The sequence below is a fragment of the Poromitra crassiceps genome, assembly GCF_964638095.1.
Source record: "Poromitra crassiceps genome assembly, chromosome: 9".
NCBI classification, from domain to species: Eukaryota; Metazoa; Chordata; class Actinopteri; order Beryciformes; family Melamphaidae; genus Poromitra; species Poromitra crassiceps.
The window spans coordinates 20528005-20547127 of record NC_139630.1 but is presented as its reverse complement, the minus strand read 5'-3'; the positions used below and the strand labels follow the sequence as shown (position 1 = coordinate 20547127).

At 39.3% G+C, this 19123-nt stretch overlaps 1 protein-coding gene and 1 long non-coding RNA gene across 2 annotated transcripts in view; one reads left to right on the top strand and one right to left on the bottom strand.

Annotated features, from left to right (window-relative positions):
- The window catches only part of LOC310782428 (exostosin-1), a gene marked incomplete at both ends in the record, with an annotated part of 539881 nt that overhangs the window by 141087 nt on the left and 379671 nt on the right, over window positions 1-19123 (bottom strand). The gene's annotated exons all lie outside the window — the stretch shown is intronic.
- LOC310782736 lies at window positions 8253-8840 on the top strand. The gene is made up of 3 exons (XR_014553045.1): window positions 8253-8330; window positions 8464-8529; window positions 8747-8840. It is a non-coding gene; the product is annotated as an uncharacterized lncRNA (long non-coding RNA).

The following is a 19123-nucleotide window of genomic DNA, read 5'->3' as shown; positions in this document are numbered from 1 at the left end:
AGTGTGTTTGATTGTAGGCCATGGTTCAGACCATCACCACCGTCTTTAAAGTGTGTTTGATTGTAGGCCATGGTTCAGGCCATCACCACCAGTCTTTAAAGTGTGTTTGATTGTAGGCCATGGTTCAGACCATCACCACCAGTCTTTAAAGTGTATTTGATTGTAGGCCATGGTTCAGACCATCACCACCGTCTTTAAAGTGTGTTTGATTGTAGGCCATCCCATACGGAAATGTAATATATGGCATATATGCCCCTATATCAAGGCATATATGTTACATATAAAGGACATATATTATTATCTAATACAAACATTCACCGTATATATGGAGATATATATTTTTAACATATATGGAATACTCGTATTAAGATTTGTATATGTACATATATTATATATGCATATATGATAGGTTTATATAAGGCGGATATATTTTCGCCCATACATGTTAACATATATGTTTAATATTTATATGCAATATAAATGGTATAAACATATATGAAATATCAATATTAAGATATGTATATGTACATATATTACAAAACTATATACGGTTAATTTTTAAATGGACGCTATATGTTGCCGCCATATATGTAATCATATATATTTAGTTTATATATGTAAGATATAGGTGTTCCGCTTATATGACATACACATTTTAAGATTTGTATATGTTCATACATTAAATGTACATATACAATTAATGTATACATGGCATCATATGTTTTGATCATATATGTGAAAATATATATTTGATATTTATATGCAATATAAATGTTATAAACATATATGAAATACCAATATTAAGATATGCATATGTACATATATTACAAAACTATATACGGTTAATTTTTAAATGGACGCTATATGTTGCCGCCATATATGTAATCATATATATTTAGTTTATATATGTAAGATATAGGTGTTCCGCTTATATGACATACACATTTTATGATTTGTATATGTTCATACATTAAATGTACATATACAAATAATGTATACATGGCATCATATGTTTTGATCATATATGTGAACATATATATTTGATATTTATATGCAATATAAATGTTATAAACATGTATGAAATACCAATATTAAGATATGCATATGTACATATATTACAAAACTATATACAGTAAATTTTTAAATGGACGCTATATGTTGCCGCCATATATGTAATCATATATATTTAGTTTATATATGTAAGATATAGGTGTTCCGCTTATATGACATACACATTTTAAGATTTGTATATGTTCATACATTAAATGTACATATACAAATAATGTATACATGGCATCATATGTTTTGATCATATATGTGAACATATATATTTGATATTTATATGCAATATAAATGTTACAAACATATATGAAATACCAATATTAAGATATGCATATGTACATATATTACAAAACTATATACGGTTAATTTTTAAATGGACGCTATATGTTGCCGCCATATATGTAATCATATATATTTAGTTTATATATGTAAGATATAGGTGTTCCGCTTATATGACATACACATTTTATGATTTGTATATGTTCATACATTAAATGTACATATACAAATAATGTATACATGGCATCATATGTTTTGATCATATATGTGAACATATATATTTGATATTTATATGCAATATAAATGTTATAAACATGTATGAAATACCAATATTAAGATATGCATATGTACATATATTACAAAACTATATACAGTAAATTTTTAAATGGACGCTATATGTTGCCGCCATATATGTAATCATATATATTTAGTTTATATATGTAAGATATAGGTGTTCCGCTTATATGACATACACATTTTAAGATTTGTATATGTTCATGCATTAAATGTACATATACAAATAATGTATACATGGCATCATATGTTTTGATCATATATGTGAACATATATATTTGATATTTATATGCAATATAAATGTTACAAACATATATGAAATACCAATATTAAGATATGCATATGTACATATATTACAAAACTATATACGGTTAATTTTTAAATGTACGTTATATGTTGCCGCCATATATGTAATCATATATATTTAATTTATATCTGTAGGATATAGGTGTTCTGCTTATATGACATACACATATTAAGATTTGTAAATAGCCATACATTGAATATGCATTTACGGATAATTTATACATGGCATCATATGTTTTGACCATATATGTTAAGATATATATTTGATCTTCATATGCATTATAAATGTTAAACACATATATGAAATACCAATATTAAGATATACATATGTACATATATTACAAAACTATGTACGGTGAATTTTTAAATGGTGTTATATGTTGCCACCAATATATGTAATCATATATATTTAATTTATATATGCAAGATATAGGTGTTGAGCTTATATGACATACACATATTACGGTATGTATATGTACATATATTGAATATATATATATGAATAATTTATAGATGGCATCATATGTTTTGATCATATATGTTAAGACATATATTTGATCTTTATATGCAATATAAATGTTTTAAACATATATGAAATATCAATATTAAGATATGCATATCTACCGTACATATATTAAATATATATGAATAATTTTAAATGCCTTTATATCTTGCTACCATATATAAAGATATGTATTTAGTTTAAATATACAAGACTATGGGCTCTATCGTTGCATCGGCCTATAAACTGCGTCCAGTGCAACACAGATTAGTGGGCATGGACCAGCCCACTCGATATTTTGGTGTCGGCGCTACAGGCGGACTTAAGCATTATAACCACGCCTTTTAAGCGTAAAATTATGCACAATCTGGTCATTGGAGAAGTGCAGTAAACGAATCACAAACTTCCTTTTTAAGCTCCAATTCCACTGAGGGAAGTTTTGCGGCCCTCGTGCCGTTTGGCTATCCTTTCCATTCACCATTAGGGCTCCCTCTCCGTTAGGGTGACTTTCCACCCCGACAGCGTCTGATGGAAGGTCTCAGGGTTGTACAGCCTGACACCTTCCATCAGTCAGAAGCCCTCACTATCAATCAATTTCCCTGGAGGTCCTGGCGCTCCAATTTCGGTTGGAGCTTGTATCACTCACAGAAATAATCATGGTGTAGTTAATTATTAGTTATTTGCATCTATTAGATTTTATTCAAATAATCATAATCATAAAATGTATGTCTTCAAAATCCCTAGAATCTAAATAAATCTGTTTTTTCTGAGATTAATTAAACTGAATCAGTTAAAAATTATGAATATGGTTTAAATATGGCTAGCTGTAATTCAAATAGTTAAAATATAGGCATTTGGTTTAGATATGCATTCATTCGAATCTTTTAACATTTATGAATATGGTTCAAATATGGCTAGCTGTGATTCAAATAGCTAGAATCTAGTCATTTTGGATACATTTTCAGAAGTGTACATCGTCCAGAGGTGGCAGTAATTCACCACCTGCCATAAAACTCAAGAGAAGACATTGTGACACAGTATCTTAGTGTAATATGTTTAGTGAAATCCTGTAAAATGTGTATACAGCATGTTTACTGTAATTCATCTATGCTGTAAATACACTCGTAGTTTGAACAGTATCTTACTGTGTAATATGTTTAGTAAAATACTGTAAAATGTGTATACAGTATAATTACTGTAATTAATATCTCCTGTAAATCAACTTGTATTTGAACAGTATCTTACTGTAATATGTTTAGTAAGATACTGTAAAGTGTGTATAAAGTATAATTACTGTGATTAATCTCTACTGTAAATCCACTTGTACTTTGAACAGTATCTTACTGTAATATGTTTAGTAAGATACTGTAAAATGAGTATACAGTATATTTACTGTAATTCATCTATACTGTAAATCCATTTGTAATTTGAACAGTATCTTACTGTAATATGTTTAGTAAGATACTGTAAAATATGTATACTATATATTTACTGTAATTCATCTATACGGTAAATCCATTTGTACACTCTTAAAACAGATGTCAGAAAATGACACAAAAAATGTGTTGTGTAATGACTGACGATGATGTCATCAGTGATGACAGTGATGATGTCATCATAGCACTAGGGTGAAAAACGGCTAGAAGACCAACGTTTTGGGGAATATAGCCCGATTTCAACACTGTTTGAATGTATGGGTTTTTAGGTTTTTTTTGTGGGGTTGTGTTAGGAGCACGTTTCATGCGATTTGGAACTTTTGAAGTACTTGGTGTTTTTTTTTTTTTTTTTTTTCATTCCGACAATTAGACGAGGAATCCAACGCAACCAACCGCGACTCTCTACGACGTTTCCTTCCCGAGATACAGCCATTTAAAGTTTTTTGGTCAAACATGGGAACTTTAGGGTCCCTTTTCGACCACTTCCCGTTGTCGGAGAGACTCGAGCAAGGGCTCATTCGAACCGTCTTGAAAAAGTACGTCGGGTGAAACTTTTTTATTTCCCGGTCAGACTTCCGGTTAGGGAGGAAATCGCGATTTCATGTAAATCTACATATGTGCCCTAAAGTACCCTAAGGAAGCGTTTTTTCGGGAAGGGGCGGGGCACTCGCGACGTACTTTTCGACGAGGAATCCAACGGTGTCAGTCCCATTTCTGTGCGACCTTCCGTTCCGGAGATAGTTTTTTTTTTTTTTTTTACCAAGTGTTTGAGCCAAAAAAAAAGGGGATGTGATAGGAGTGCGTTTCAGGTCATTTGGAGTCGACTGGTACTATCCTTGAAAACCATTTATAATTTTTACATAGGAAAAGTACTTAGGTTTTTTTTTTTTTTTTTACCATAGCCATGTGACCACTCTAACGATGCGTAATTTGGTCGAGAAGTGCTTTTTGTGTTGCCAGTAGGTGGCGCTATGACTATGCACTTGCCCTCCATCAGGTCCCCCTCTCATATAAATGGGAGCTAGGGCTCTGTCTGTCTGTCTGTGTCTCTCTGTTTCTCTGTCCCACTGTGATGTAATACATCCCACTCTGACATCATCAGTGATGTCATAAATGCCACTGTGACATCATCAGTGATGTCATAAATCCCTCATAATACCACTGACATCATAAGTGATGTCATAAATCACACTGTGACATCAGTGATGTCATCAATCCCAGTGATGTCATAAATCATACTGTGACATCATCAGTGATGTCATAAATCCCTCATAATACCACTGACATCATAAGTGATGTCATAAATCACACTGTGACATCAGTGATGTCATCAATCCCAGTGATGTCATAAATCCCACTGTGACATCATCAGTGATGTCATAAATGCCACTGTGACATTATCAGTGTGTCATAAATCCCACTGATGAAATCCCACTGTGACATCATAAGTGATGTCATAAATCACATTGTGGCATCATCAGTGATGTCATAAATGCCACTGTGACATCATCAGTGATGTCATAAATCCCTCATAATACCACTGACATTGTAGAAAAGGGTCCATAATGGCCCACCACTAGGCCTGTTCTTGGGGCAATTGACGCCCACGAACCAACGCGCCAACGACATAATGACGATGACACCGCCGTGACATCATCAATGATGACGTCAGAGTTCACCTGTGAGGTCATCGCCGATGTCAGGCGGTCTGGGCTCACTGTGATGGCAGATGGGACTTTACGGGGTCACCGATGATGTCATAGCTCCCTGGACGCTGTGACATCACCAACGAGGGTGTATATAACAAGGTGTTCTGTGACGCTGTATTCTTCCTTCCTCTTCTTCATAATGTCTTCCCTTCCCACGACCGAATCAGAGGACCGACACCTCTGTGGTTCTGATCGATCACTCTTGGTCACTGGCTGCCTTACAACCAGCCAGGTCCCGGTCACTGGCTGCCTTACAACCAGCCAGGTCCTGGTCACGAGTGGTATTCCTTCAACCGCGTCCGAGGACCGACATCTCTGTGGTTCTACGATCCAGCACACTTCACACATCACCCGAGGCAAGCACACTTCCTCACAGACATCATAAGTGATGTCATAAATCACACTGTGACATCAGTGATGTCATCAATCCCAGTGATGTCATAAATCATACTGTGACATCATCATTGATGTCATAAATCCCTCATAAATCTCACTGATGAAATCCCACTGTGACATCATGAGTGATGTCATACACCCACTGTGACATTATCAGTGTGTCATAAATCCCACTGATGAAATCCCACTGTGACATCATCAGTGATGTCATAAATCCCACTGTGACATCGTCAGTGATGTCATAAATCTGTTGTTGCGCGGCGCAGCCATCTTGGATTTTTGAGGTTGGGGCTGCTGAGGCTCCTACGAGTTTGGAATGGGAAATACCAGCTCTGGTGACGTCATCGTCCCAGCTCATGACCTTTGAACTCGTAATTACCAGTTCCCAGTTATAAAGGAATGTTGGTCCTACTTCTAGCCTCTCTGCAGACTGATTATTTTGGGAAGATGTAAATCTAACACAATTTATGTCTGTCGTATAACAATGAAATCTATGTTCTTATCTCTACATGGTAAATCTTAATACCTCAATTAAACAGCATTGTTCAAAATACAAGATATTGTGCATTATTTCCTTTAGGGTGTATATAATGTTAGTCACTTTTTATAGATTTACATACACACTCTTTAAGCCATATTTTATTGAATTTAGTTGGACTAATCCACTACTTGTCTTCCCTTCAAAATAAAATAAACAAGTTAAGTTTTTCGCTTTTCAGAATTGTTTTAAATATCTATGTCAAAGTATAGTTTCGGTTAAAGTTTAGTAGAATGATCCCAATGAACATGTGTGCTTATGTTGTCTCATATTCCCCCGTTTTTACCATTTCCGAAAGTTACAAACAAACTGCGCTTTTATTTTGAAGGCGATCATTGCAAAACCCTTGAACATACCCGGAAGTTTCAGAATTGCGCCTTTCAGCCTGCTGCAGCAACGGTACCACTGTAGGAGGGCTATTTCTGTCAATTTAAAGTTTTTCCCAGCATTGCAGTCTCCCCAGGAACTCACTAACAAGGTAAGAATAATGCTGTAACGTTAGGTCATGTTCCATCATATCTGGTTAGCCCTACATTTCTGTTTTTAGCTAACTTTAGCATGGCGCTAATGTTAGCTGCCTATTAGCTACTTGTCCTCTGTCATATCATGTCCTCAGTGTCGTGGTCCTCCACAGTCCACACAATCGTTCAACCCACTCATGATCAATGAAACTGTGAGGTGAGCATTGAGCAGTCAGAGTCGTTAGTAGTTACTTAATTAGCGCATATTGATATGCAAATTAGCGCGTAACGTTGTTCAACATTACTCCCCCCAGAAGAGCTAGCTGCACTGTCTGATCAAAGTAGGCAAACCATGGCATGCTAATTTGGCAGTAAGGGGGCTCTGCTAACTGTTAAATCGTTGTTGTATAGGAAAAGATAGCATGTCTATCACTAGACAATAGACATAGCCAGTGGAGAGCGTGCACATGCGTTTGATTCCCCCCTTATCGTGCAGCTTAGCTAAAACATTCCATAACAATTGTGCATTTTGTGATAAAAGCATATAATTTGGTAGACACAATTCTGAGTATCTCATTTTAAATTTTGGATGACTGTTGTGATGTCATTAGTCAATTTTAACCATACATATTGTCTCATTAGGGTAAATAGTGTATAATTATGTAGAGATTTTGTCAAATATTTGTGCTGTTATGTTTATTTTTTTTAGCTTAGTCACTCACCTCTACACTAGCTTCCACATTGCTGCCACTTACACCTTCTGATCATGCATATTAAGATTATCAACACTTGGAACGCGTTTTAGTGTAGGCTCTTGATTTATCTGTTGTCTGTTATAATGCCTGGGAGTGAGCGAGCGCAGGCCAACGGATAAACCGAGAATCCACTATGATTACTCACTATGGCAAAATTATGTTGAATCTTAGTTGTTAGGTCTTTGTTTGTAATGTTAGTTTCTAATTATAGTGCCTGTCATCTCTTCTTCTCTCTGTCTCCTGCCTCCAATATCTCTCCAGGTTGTTTCAGCATTTAATGTCAGCTGACCTCCATGTCCCTGCAGTCAGCCCATTGACCTGCTGTCTGTGACCTGACCTGCTGCTGCCTGCGAGCTGACAGCACACACAGTGAGTATATAGTTTTAAATTTCAAATGTTTCCAATTGTTCATTGAGACAATTAGATGTGATCCCTCTCCTCATGTAATTTACATGCCCCCTTCTCTTCTCTGTCTCCATCTTCTAATATCTCTCTCCATATTGCTCCAACATAGAATGATGTCAGCAGACTTCCCTGTCCCTGCAGCCACCCCACTGACCTGACCTCTTCCAGTCTGTGATCTGTGAACTGGGTACTTAATTTATACCTAAGCACATGCTCACAAATGACATTCTCAACCTAAAGCATGTTTGAAAACAACCCCTCTAAACTAAAACGTTCACTAAATGTTCACTAAAATCTTTATTTCTGATGACCTGATAAAGGTTTTCCGTGCCAAAGGAGGATCTGCAGGAAAGACAATCGGCACCATAATGGCACAGACAGCTAATGTAAGTGTTTTTTTTCTACTTCTTCACCACCCCCTCATTCCTTCTCCTCCTGTCTTTTCTAGAAAAAACGAATCGATTTGCAAGCCAACAGTGATTTTATCTTCGTTAAAATTGGCGAAGCGGGCGGTGGTTTGTATCACGATTGTGATGTCGTTAGTGATGTCACTTGAGCAATTGTGATGTAATTCTTTGGGATGTTGTTGTGTGCTTGTTTCAGAATCAAGACATATACACAAAACAGGATTGTGTCCTGAGGGTCCTTAGTGTCTACCTCAATGAAGACCTGGATACACTGGTCAAAGAATATGTGGTAAGTGTACATCAACTCTGTCTCTCTCCGCAGCTAATCTCACATAATCCTGGACCAATCAGCCTGTGTCATTTATGCGTGACCTCTTTTGATTTCAGTGATCACAGCACAGCCACATTGCATTGACTGTCTGCATGTCATGTCTGTCTGCATGTCTGTCTGCTGAATCCTCACTGTGACTGGTAGGGGCGCAGGTAGTTACAGTGACGCCGCTCGGTTGGAAACACCGATAAGGTTAGCAAGCTACGTAGCTTGAAAGTTATTAGCAGTTGTGTTGAAAAGCAGTCTTGGCAATTTGAGGGACCAGCCTGTGAGTCCAAGTGGGTGTTTGTGCCAGGTGAAATTACATTATCTCCAGGCATTCCTGAGATATTGTGTTCATGGGAATGGGACAGACATGAGGTCACAGTGACCTTGGCGTTTGACCACCAAAATCTATTCAGTTCATCCTTCAGTCCAAGGGGGCGTTTGTGCCAAATAATAATAATTCCCTCAAGTCAAACGGTGGAAGTGCTGTCACTTTTAGGGAGGACCTGAGGAGCCTGGGACAGAGAGAGCAGTCTGCTGCTCAGCTCGACAGGAGGAGGAGGTCCTGACACCTTGTGAATACCATTCTGCCAGTAAGAGGAAGGTGAGGCCAGAGACACTTAATAGTTCACATAAAAGCAGTAGTAGGTATTCCCATTTTTTTTTTTTTACTATTTTCATTCCTTCTTAACACATTCACTGCCAGCCGTTTTTTCAATACTGTAGGTAGCTTCTGCCAAGGTTTTTTTTTTAGGATTCTGGCTCATCTTTCAAGAGCCGAGGATTCTTTTCTGTACTTTCTTTTCTTTTCTGAACACAAAATATCTCAAAAGAACTAATAGAATGTGTGCTTTCTCTGTCTAAAAGAGTTAGTTTGTAGAGTTAGTAGTTATGTAGGTATTAGCAGTTGAATACAGCATGGTTTCAGCGTCTGAAAATGAAAGGTGAGAAAAATGCCTTTTTGTGAAATTCGATAGAACAGTCACTTTAACCATTTATTTTTGGCATCAGTAAGACGTCAGACATCTAAACAATAGTTTTGAACAGTAATTTCCTCCATAACAGCAGGAAACCCCCCTCTCCTTCAAACTCCTCCCTCCGTGTGTGTTCTCCTCTTCCCTCCGTGGCTGCAGCGGGTGTGTGACAAGCGAGTTGCTGTCTGTGCTGCCTCGTCGGGCGAGTCTGGATGGGCTCGCTCGTTTCTTGGGGTTTCGGTTGAGAGCTTTGATGAAGCTTTTGCGATTCTTGTCTTATTTATGCTGCGTGTTTCAAAGTGTGTTTCACCCGTAATCTATTATGCAAATTTGCAACCCCCCACCGCCAGCTCCCTGCGCGAAAGCGAAAGCGTTTTCGCCAATCCATTTTCATGAGAATGGCTTCCTCACGCGGCTGTTTTTTCTTGGCTTTCTCTCGTCTGGAGAGCACTGTCGCCACTTAGTGGGTCGGTAAAATAGATTATACACATTCAATACCTCCCATATTTTAATAGGAGATGTAAAAGGGGTTGATCGACGTCCCACCGTCAAAAAAATAATATTTTTTTTTTGGACGAGATATCTCGTCCACGGCAGTCAACCGTTGGTTTCTGCTTGACGAGATATCTCGTCCACGGCAGTGAACGTGTTAAAGAGATACTCAACACTTTTTCCACTTTCTTCTGCTGAAAATCAATATATATTGGAAATTAGCTGTGTTCTTGAGGAATCCATGTCAAAGTCCTGACATTTACTGTAAATCTGAGTTATTCCTCATCTCTTTTCACATACCCATGCAGTTCCATGCAAACCAAAAAGGCAAAAGGGCCAGCTGTAGACTCCCAATTTTCCTCCCTTTCTATTGGCTGAGCTCTTGATCAGTGACGTAGCTTGATCAGTGACGTCGCCAAACCCAGCCCGCCCATCTCTCGTGCCTAGGCCCCTCCCAGCCAAAGTTTATAAAAGTGGCTGCACACCATGCTAGGACTATGGAGTGTGGAGAATTGGTGAATAGAGAGAGAGAGAGATTTGTGGAACATTTTGATTACACTGCATAGTGTAAATTGTAGTATTTAGTAGTCTAGGTTTAGTTTTAGAGTACATCAGATAGCCTAGGTTGTGTTTGTTTTTAAAAATATATAAATGTCAGTCTGTTTGCATAGGCATGTGAGAAGAGATGAGGAATTACTCAGTTTTACAGTAAATGTCAGGACTTTGACCTGGATTCATCAAGAACACAGCTAATTTCCAATACAGTATTGATTTTCAACAGGAAAAAGTGTTGAGTATCTCTTTGTAGTATTTCGTTGTTGTCGTGGCAGGACCACGAATCTCCAAAACAGCAACTTTTCAGGAAGTTAAAAAACCTGTTTGCTCTTAAAATACTGAACCAAACGTCGTCAAAGTTGGGACATGTCTTAACACATTCACTGCCAGCCGTTTTTTTTTTTCTGTAGGTAGCTTCTGCCAAAGGTTTTTTTTGAGGATTCTGGCTCATCTTTCAAGACCCGAGGATTATTTTCTGCTAAGATTTTGTGAACACAAAATATCTCAAAAGAACTAATAGAATGTGTGCTTTCTCTGTCTAAAAGAGTTAGTTTGTAGAGTTAGTAGTTATGTAGGCATTAGCACTTGAATACAGCATGGTTTCAGCGTCTGAAAATTTAAGCTGAGATAAATAGCTTTTTGTGAAATTCGATAGAACAGTCACTTTAACCATTCATTTTTGGCATCAGTAAGACGTCAGACATCTAAACAATAGTTTTGAACAGTAATTTCCTCCATAACAGCAGGAAACCCCCCTCTCCTTCAAACTCCTCCCTCCGTGTGTGTTCTTCTTGGCTGCAGCGGGCGTGTCACAAGCTCGTTTCTGCTGCTGCTGCTGCTGCTCCTGTCTGCTGGCGGCCGCTGGGCAAGTCTGGATGGGCTCGCTCGTTTCTTGGGGTTTCGGTTGAGAGCTTTGATGAAGCTTTTGCGATTCTGGTCTTATTTATGCTGCGTGTTTCAAAGTGTGTTGCACCCATAATCTATTATGCAAATTTGCAATCCCCCACCGCCAGCAACCAGCGCGAAAGCGTTTTCGCCAATCCATTTTACAGTATGAGAATGGTTTCATCGCGCGTTCCCCTGCAGTTTTGGCTCGGCTTTTTCTAGTCTGGAGAGCACTGTCGCCACTTAGTGGGTCGGTGGAATGGGTTGTACACGTTCGGTGGCTCCCATATTTATATAGAAGATGTAAAAGGGTTAGATGCACATCCCACCGTCAATTTTTTTTTTTTTTTTTTGACGTATCAACTCGTCATTGGCAGTCAACCGTTGGATTTTTTTTGACGTATCAACACGTCATTGGCAGTGAACGTGTTAATTATAGTTAGTTTTCCGCTGAATGTGTCAATATTTTATTAATATCTTACCTGGATAAGCTCAAATTATGTTGTTTATATTATCAGTCCGACTTGGAAGCACTCTCTCCCGGCCAGTCAGGCGCTGATGGCTGCCTCCCCTATGGTATGCTCATGCACGAGCCGCAAGCTCCGGGCCGCGGGGGCGCGCGCAGCCGAGCAGCAGTGCTCCCCAGCACTGCATGGCAGAGGCGACGGCTTTGGGATGGGGATGAGAACAGTCTGACATAACATAACGTTACTTTATTTTCATCAGAAACCACTCCGATTTGCATGTTAAAACAAGTTTGCAGCCTAGGAATACCTGGAAAACATTTTATTGATCTATTCACGTCAGAAGAAGCCAGGATTAAACAAAACGATATCAGAAATACACAGCATGTCTGCTGTGTGTCTTTTCCGGGTTTAGTGTCCTGCGTGGGCCGTGGGGGGGGGGTACCCCGACAGCTTTGACTGGTGTTGGCTCGCTCCCCCAGTGGTCCCGATGCATCCATATACTTCTACTACCTTCAGATAAAGGTTGTAAGCTCACCTGTAACTATCGGTGACAATAGGCTCATTTGAGTTGACTGCCGCCTCGCCTGGAAAGCAGACGAGAGCAGGCGAGCACAGTAAGGCGAGGCGTCAACAAGTCGAACACCCCCGCAGCACACTCACTAGACTTTCACAACAATGAAGGCTCACGCTTAGTTTTATAACTTTTAGCTGCTGCTCATGCACAGCACAGCACAGGCTAAATGATGCAACATAAATATACATTTTGTAAAGTCATTGCATAAATGTGTTTTTATTGAAAAAGTGGCGTCAAGTAAGCAAGTCTTGTTGGAGTGGATATCACAGTGTGTATTGAGTATCTCTTTAACTGCTTACCCGACATGTTGTCCCCGTGGAAACAATGGCATGAAATAGTTCATTTCAGACTACTGTAGGTCTAGAGATGAGGGGAAACATCTCGCCTGCCACTTGGTCTGGTGGGGTCTCCCTGTCAGAGTGTCCGTCCGTGCCTCTGCCAGTGCAGGCGGCAGACACACAGCCAGTGCGCTGCTGTCATCCACTGAAACACGCGGTCCGCATGGGGATAACACCGCACGGGGAAACGTGAATAAGTGTAGCGCAAACTTCGCCATCAATGCATTAGTCTATAAATAGCGCATTTAATCTTGTCGGTTATTTAATGAGCGTCAGTTTAGTCCCCATTTCAAGCAAAGCAATGAAAAAGATAATGAGAGAATACAGATCGTGCCGGCCCGTCAGTGCAGCATGTTCAGAGGTTCTTTTTCTCGGAATATAGTTTTTCATCTTCACGATATCGTCACGTTTTCGTCGGACTTTGATATCGCGAAATTTCGTGGGACGAAATATCGTGATTGTTAGGTATTGGTTGGTATTAGCAATGTACATGAGAGCGATTTATATAAGTTTGGATGAGTACCGGTACTTGATAGCTTTTGATTCATTGTGCTAAACTGACTAGCAAGTAGGGTGCTTCAAGCTTTCTACTGAACACACAGAAGAGAAGGACATCTATCTTTTCATTTTACTATAGGAATGATAATTCCGATTTGTCTGCTGAAAGTGTAATGTTTCTCTCTGCTCATAGAAAAATCCAGATTCCTCAGAGCATGAATTGTGACATCACAAATACTGTTTACCTTGAATATTGGACTAATCCTGGGCCAATATTCAACATATATGTGTAATGTGAAACGTGAAGCCTCCAGGTCACATTACACTTGTTTTAAGTTGAAAATTGGTCCAGGATTAGTCCAATATTCAAGTTACACATAATTTGTGATGTCACAAATCATGCTCTGAGGAACCTGGATTTTTTAATGAGCAGAGAGAAACATTACACTTTCAGCAGATACATCTGAAAAAGCCTTGTAGTATCAAACTCTGCACATACATTATTCTCCATAGTGAAGCTCAAACATTCAACTGTAGGAAAAATAGCTAAAATGTACTGAACAAAAATATAAACACATTTTTGTTTTGCTACCATTTTTTTACCAGTTGAAATAATAAATCCAATACTTTTTCTATTTCTATTTCTATCATGTGTTTTGTATTAATTATTTTTAATGTACCTTTTGATTGTCTCCTGCTCAGGGACTACAGGTGCAAATTAGCCCTTAAGCTAACCCTGGCACATTTACATTGATATTGATGTTGATTAATGTGCACTGTCCCTGATTAAAAAATAAATAAATAAAGCTAAAGCTAAATCCAATACTTTTTCTATGCATACATGTATGGCTTATTTCTCTCAAATTGTATTCACAAATTAAGGCTGTTACGCACCAAGAGCGATGCGAATACAGCACGAAATTGCGATGCGAATATTGACCCACCTGTCAATCACAGCAACAGATGTGTACACGTTGGAAGCGAATTTCTGAAAAATCGACCGAAACCGTCCGAAAAAATAAATGGCGCAATAACGCTCAGCGAAACTTCACCGTTGGTATGCACGGTTGCATTGACTGATATAGGTTTGGAAAATAGTATTGATGTGCGAATTAATCACACGAAAAAACGCTCCCGATGTGTAAGGACCTTTACTGTGAATCTGTGTCAGAGAGCACTCCTTTGACCCAATAACCCATCCATGTAGCATGCTGACTGCAGTAATGTCTACCAGGGAAGGTCTCTGTCTCTCCCTTTGACAGAAATAAGCCTTTTGTGTGCACACAATGTCTTAGTTTTTGTTTGTTTTTTCAACTTGGATTTTTTATTTAAACTTGTAAGCAAAAACAAAGTGTAGTGTTGATGTACTGTATATGTTTTTTCTTCATATTTTTGTTTTATAAAAAATAAATTAACTTGGGTTTGTATATTTCAGGCAGGACACTACTGTCTGCTGACCAGTGGATGGTCAGCATAGAGGGAAAAGTGGCATACAACTACATCTACAACGTCGAGTAGGAGGAGTCGGCTTGTGCAACACTGGAGTTGATCAAAGGTGAGCATGGAATATTGATGACGGAAGAAGAAAAATGTGCTTCAGCCAAGGTCACAAGGGCAAACCTATTTGGCGTTAGCAAGGCAGGGCAACCATGTGAAAGGAAAACTTCTGAAGCCTGAGTCCAAAGACACCGGAGCACACGGAATGAAGGCAAAATATGAATTTATTGTATGACTATCGTTTCATTAAGAGTCTTGACTCTGACGAAGACACACCTCTGGGTCAAAACGAATTCAAAATTAATGTTTTGCCTTTATTCTGTGTTCCGGTGTCCTTGGACTCAGGCTTCCAAAGTTTTCCTTTCACATGAGCATGGTATATCTTTTATGAATCTTGAAACTCTTGCTATACTATTATGTCCAATGTACTGTACTTGTAAGTGGTTAAAATTTATAAATTATTTGAGCTTGATTCCTTGTGGTGTCCCATTGTGGAGTACTAGGACGCATGTACTGTATCAGTTCAGGGGGAAAAAAGCAAAATCAATGAAGTGGGTCAATAAATGTATGAAGAACTAAATTTTTGTTGTTTTTTTGTGTTGCAGATTCTTTGTGAGAATCAACCCAGAGGAGGGAAGCAAATGCACGGCCAAGGTTGGCACAAGCAGGAGGACAGGAGCAGTGGTGAAAAGAAAGACGTCAGCAATGAATTCTCGCGCCACAATCTTTCTCCGACGCCTCACAGAATTCGAATGGAAGACATCGAATTAGGTACACTGTGCACGCAAGCACACACACACACACACACACACACACACACACACACACACACACACACACACACACACACACACTTGAATGCTATCTATAAATCTCATAGATAGGAAGGAACCCTGCAAATCATCTCACATTCTGAAATGTGTGGTTGTGAAGAACAATCTTCATCTGTACATGTGACCTTTAAGGGAAAGATGGGGGAAGATTTGTCTAAATCAGGGCTGGCCAAACTACGGCCCGCTGCCCGTTTTTAAGTGGCCTGCCATGAATTTAGCAACAACAAAACAACAACAAAATTGCAGGTGAAGCTTTTTTTTCGTTTTTATATTTTAAAGTTTGAAACGGAAACAGAAAAACGAAAAAAAAAAGAAAGAAGCAAAACAAATGTTTTGTTTTTCCCATGTAAAACAATTGGGTTACTTGAGTACCCTGACCTGATCTATTCATTTTTTGGGGCGTTTTGTTTTTACATTTTTCATACTGAATGTTGGTGAAATTATCTCTGTCTTAAAGGAGAATTTCGTTTTTTTACACCACGGTCCTCATTTCCAGCTTAAAATATTATGTTTTACTCACCCAAATACCTTTGGTTTCATTCGGATGCCCACAGAAGATCTGTCGCACCGAGTACACTCCTCAAACAGGCTATAACGGGAGCATACGGGGCAAGCTCCATGCGCTCTGTAAATAACACTTTTTCTGTCACGCCGCGGTCCATATCTTAAATTGACGAAACATCTAGAAGGGAGGGTGCCCATCTGATGACCTGCTGTAGCCACTCAACTCTTGTCCAGTGGAGGTAGGCGGCCAAGTCCAGACTTGGCTCAGGGATGAGGACGCCCCTGCCTAGCACAGTCCCGCTGGTGCCTGAAAGGAGGAGGAAGGAGAGGAAAGAGCGATGCCACTGGCTCACAGATGGTGCAGGGCAGAGTACCTGTAAAGGTGGGCCAGTTGCGATGACCCTATCGTATTTTGCATATATATATATAGGATATGGACAGAAGAATGGACAGAAGAAGTGTTATTTACAGAGTGCATGGAGCTTGCCCCGTATGCTCCCGTTATAGCCTGTTTGAGGAGTGTACTCGGTGCGACAGATCTTCTGTGGGCATCCGAATGAAACCAAAGGTATCTGGGTGAGTAAAACATAATATTTCAAGCTGGAAATGAGGACCGTGGTGTAAAAAAACGAAATTCACCTTTAACCTGTTGGCACAGGAAAAGATTTGAAAACATACAGAAATACCCATTGTAATAGGTGAGCACATCAATACAAAAATGTGTAATATATTTATTTAGGTGGAAATACATTTTTTTAGGGCACAAGGTTTTTCTGGTCTATCCCCCCGCTTTCAGTCTAAACAGATTGAAAACTGCCACGCTTAGGCTGGTTTCACACCGACGACCCACGCCTTGCCTTGCCTCAACCCACGCCTACGCCGAGCAGGGCGTGAACCTGTTACACGCTTTTGCGATCACACCGCACGCCTTTTGCACGCCGAACCTGGAGCCGAGTCACAAGCGCCTCTCCTCTCTCCCGACTGTATTTTTTCACGTGTTGTCCAGAATTGTCATGGGTAGCCTCTAGGTAAAATAAATCTGATATATTTAATGTTCTATTGATGCTGGATATGTATAACCAGGTCTGACTATAGTCGGACATTTTAGAGAGGTGATCTTGCAAGAATATGTGCTGGCACAACAACATTGTCCATCTTGCTTCTTCGGTCGCTATTCTCTCTCATGAAGATTTGTTTGCCGACAGGGAGAAAGCCCCACGTGATAGCCACCCGTCAATCTCTCTCTCGCTCTCTCTCTCTGCTCAATACTGTTGTAGAAACTCCATTTTATTTTGAAATTCAGTTGACTTTGCCAGTTCCCACGGATATTGTCGCGTTTTTCTTTCATGGCTTGACAGAAAAGCCTGCCTGCACGCGCCTTGTCGGCGTGAAAATAGAACTCTCGCCTATTCGATAAAATCGGCAAGGCATAGGCAAGGCGTGGGTACACGCAGGGTTCACGCTCAGGCGTCCGGTGTACACAGCCTCGTTGACTAAAACGGACGCCTATTAAAAAGCGTGGGTAAAGGCAAGGCATAGGCAAGGCTTGGGTCGCCGGTGTGAAACCAGCCTTAATATTGTTTGACCCACGCTCCTTATATTTTTCTGTATCCACACAACCAAAAAAGTTTGGCCACCCCTGGTCTAAATCATATTGAACACCAGACAAAATCTTCAAAACAAATCAAGGTCTGGTTAAAGTATGGTATTTTTTTAATTGAAAATGTGTATGGCAGGTGAATCACAAAGTTGATTTTTGAAACACATCTCCATCTGACTCTCTCCTTCATTTACACCAGAAAGACACTCCACTGAAGTCCTCCCAAAGATCGACAACCCTCCACCACCAAACAAAGCTCTCCCTTGCCCCATACTCCCCTCCTCGCCCAACCAGAATTGCACAACCTGGAGACCTCCGTCGGAGCCCCCCCACCCCCATTGTTAAAGGTATTTTTGAAACTTTCCTGCACCCTTTTTATTTAATTATATTTATTTTATTAACGTTTTGTGTTCAGTAAGTGAAGGAGTTTGTTAGAGCAGAGGTCCCCACAAGGAGTGTGTGTGTGTTTTTGTTTGTGTGTTTGTGTTATGGGGTACTTTGCCATCTGGAGATGAGTCTGAACAAATGTGTCCCTCCCAGTCCTGACCTGGACATCAGAATCAGAATCACTTTTATTGCCACAGTATGCAAGTTACATACGAGGAATTTGTCTTAGTGTCTGTATGCAGCGTAGTGGTCACATCAATATACAGAGATAAGAAGTAGGAAGATAACTAAAGACAATCGCAAAGTTGCAAGTGCAATCAAATCGAGTAAATATATACAATATGTACATGGACATCTACTGTTCACATGTTTCAAGCACTTTACTGTAAAAGAAAAGAAAAATAAGAATCTGTTTACATTGAATGTTTTTAGATAAAAAGTAATGTTGAATTTTCTTGTTAACTCCTTGAAAAGTGTTCATGTTAAGCACTGTTTTGTTAAAGTCAAGCTGAACCCAAAAATGACTGGTGGTCCTGGAACCTACTCGTGTAGTGCCAAGACATGCTCAATTTGGGGGCAGAACACAAAGCCAGTGCCCAGAACTGTCAAATCAAGTCATGGACAATATGGCCCGCCTCTCCACCCTCTTGTCA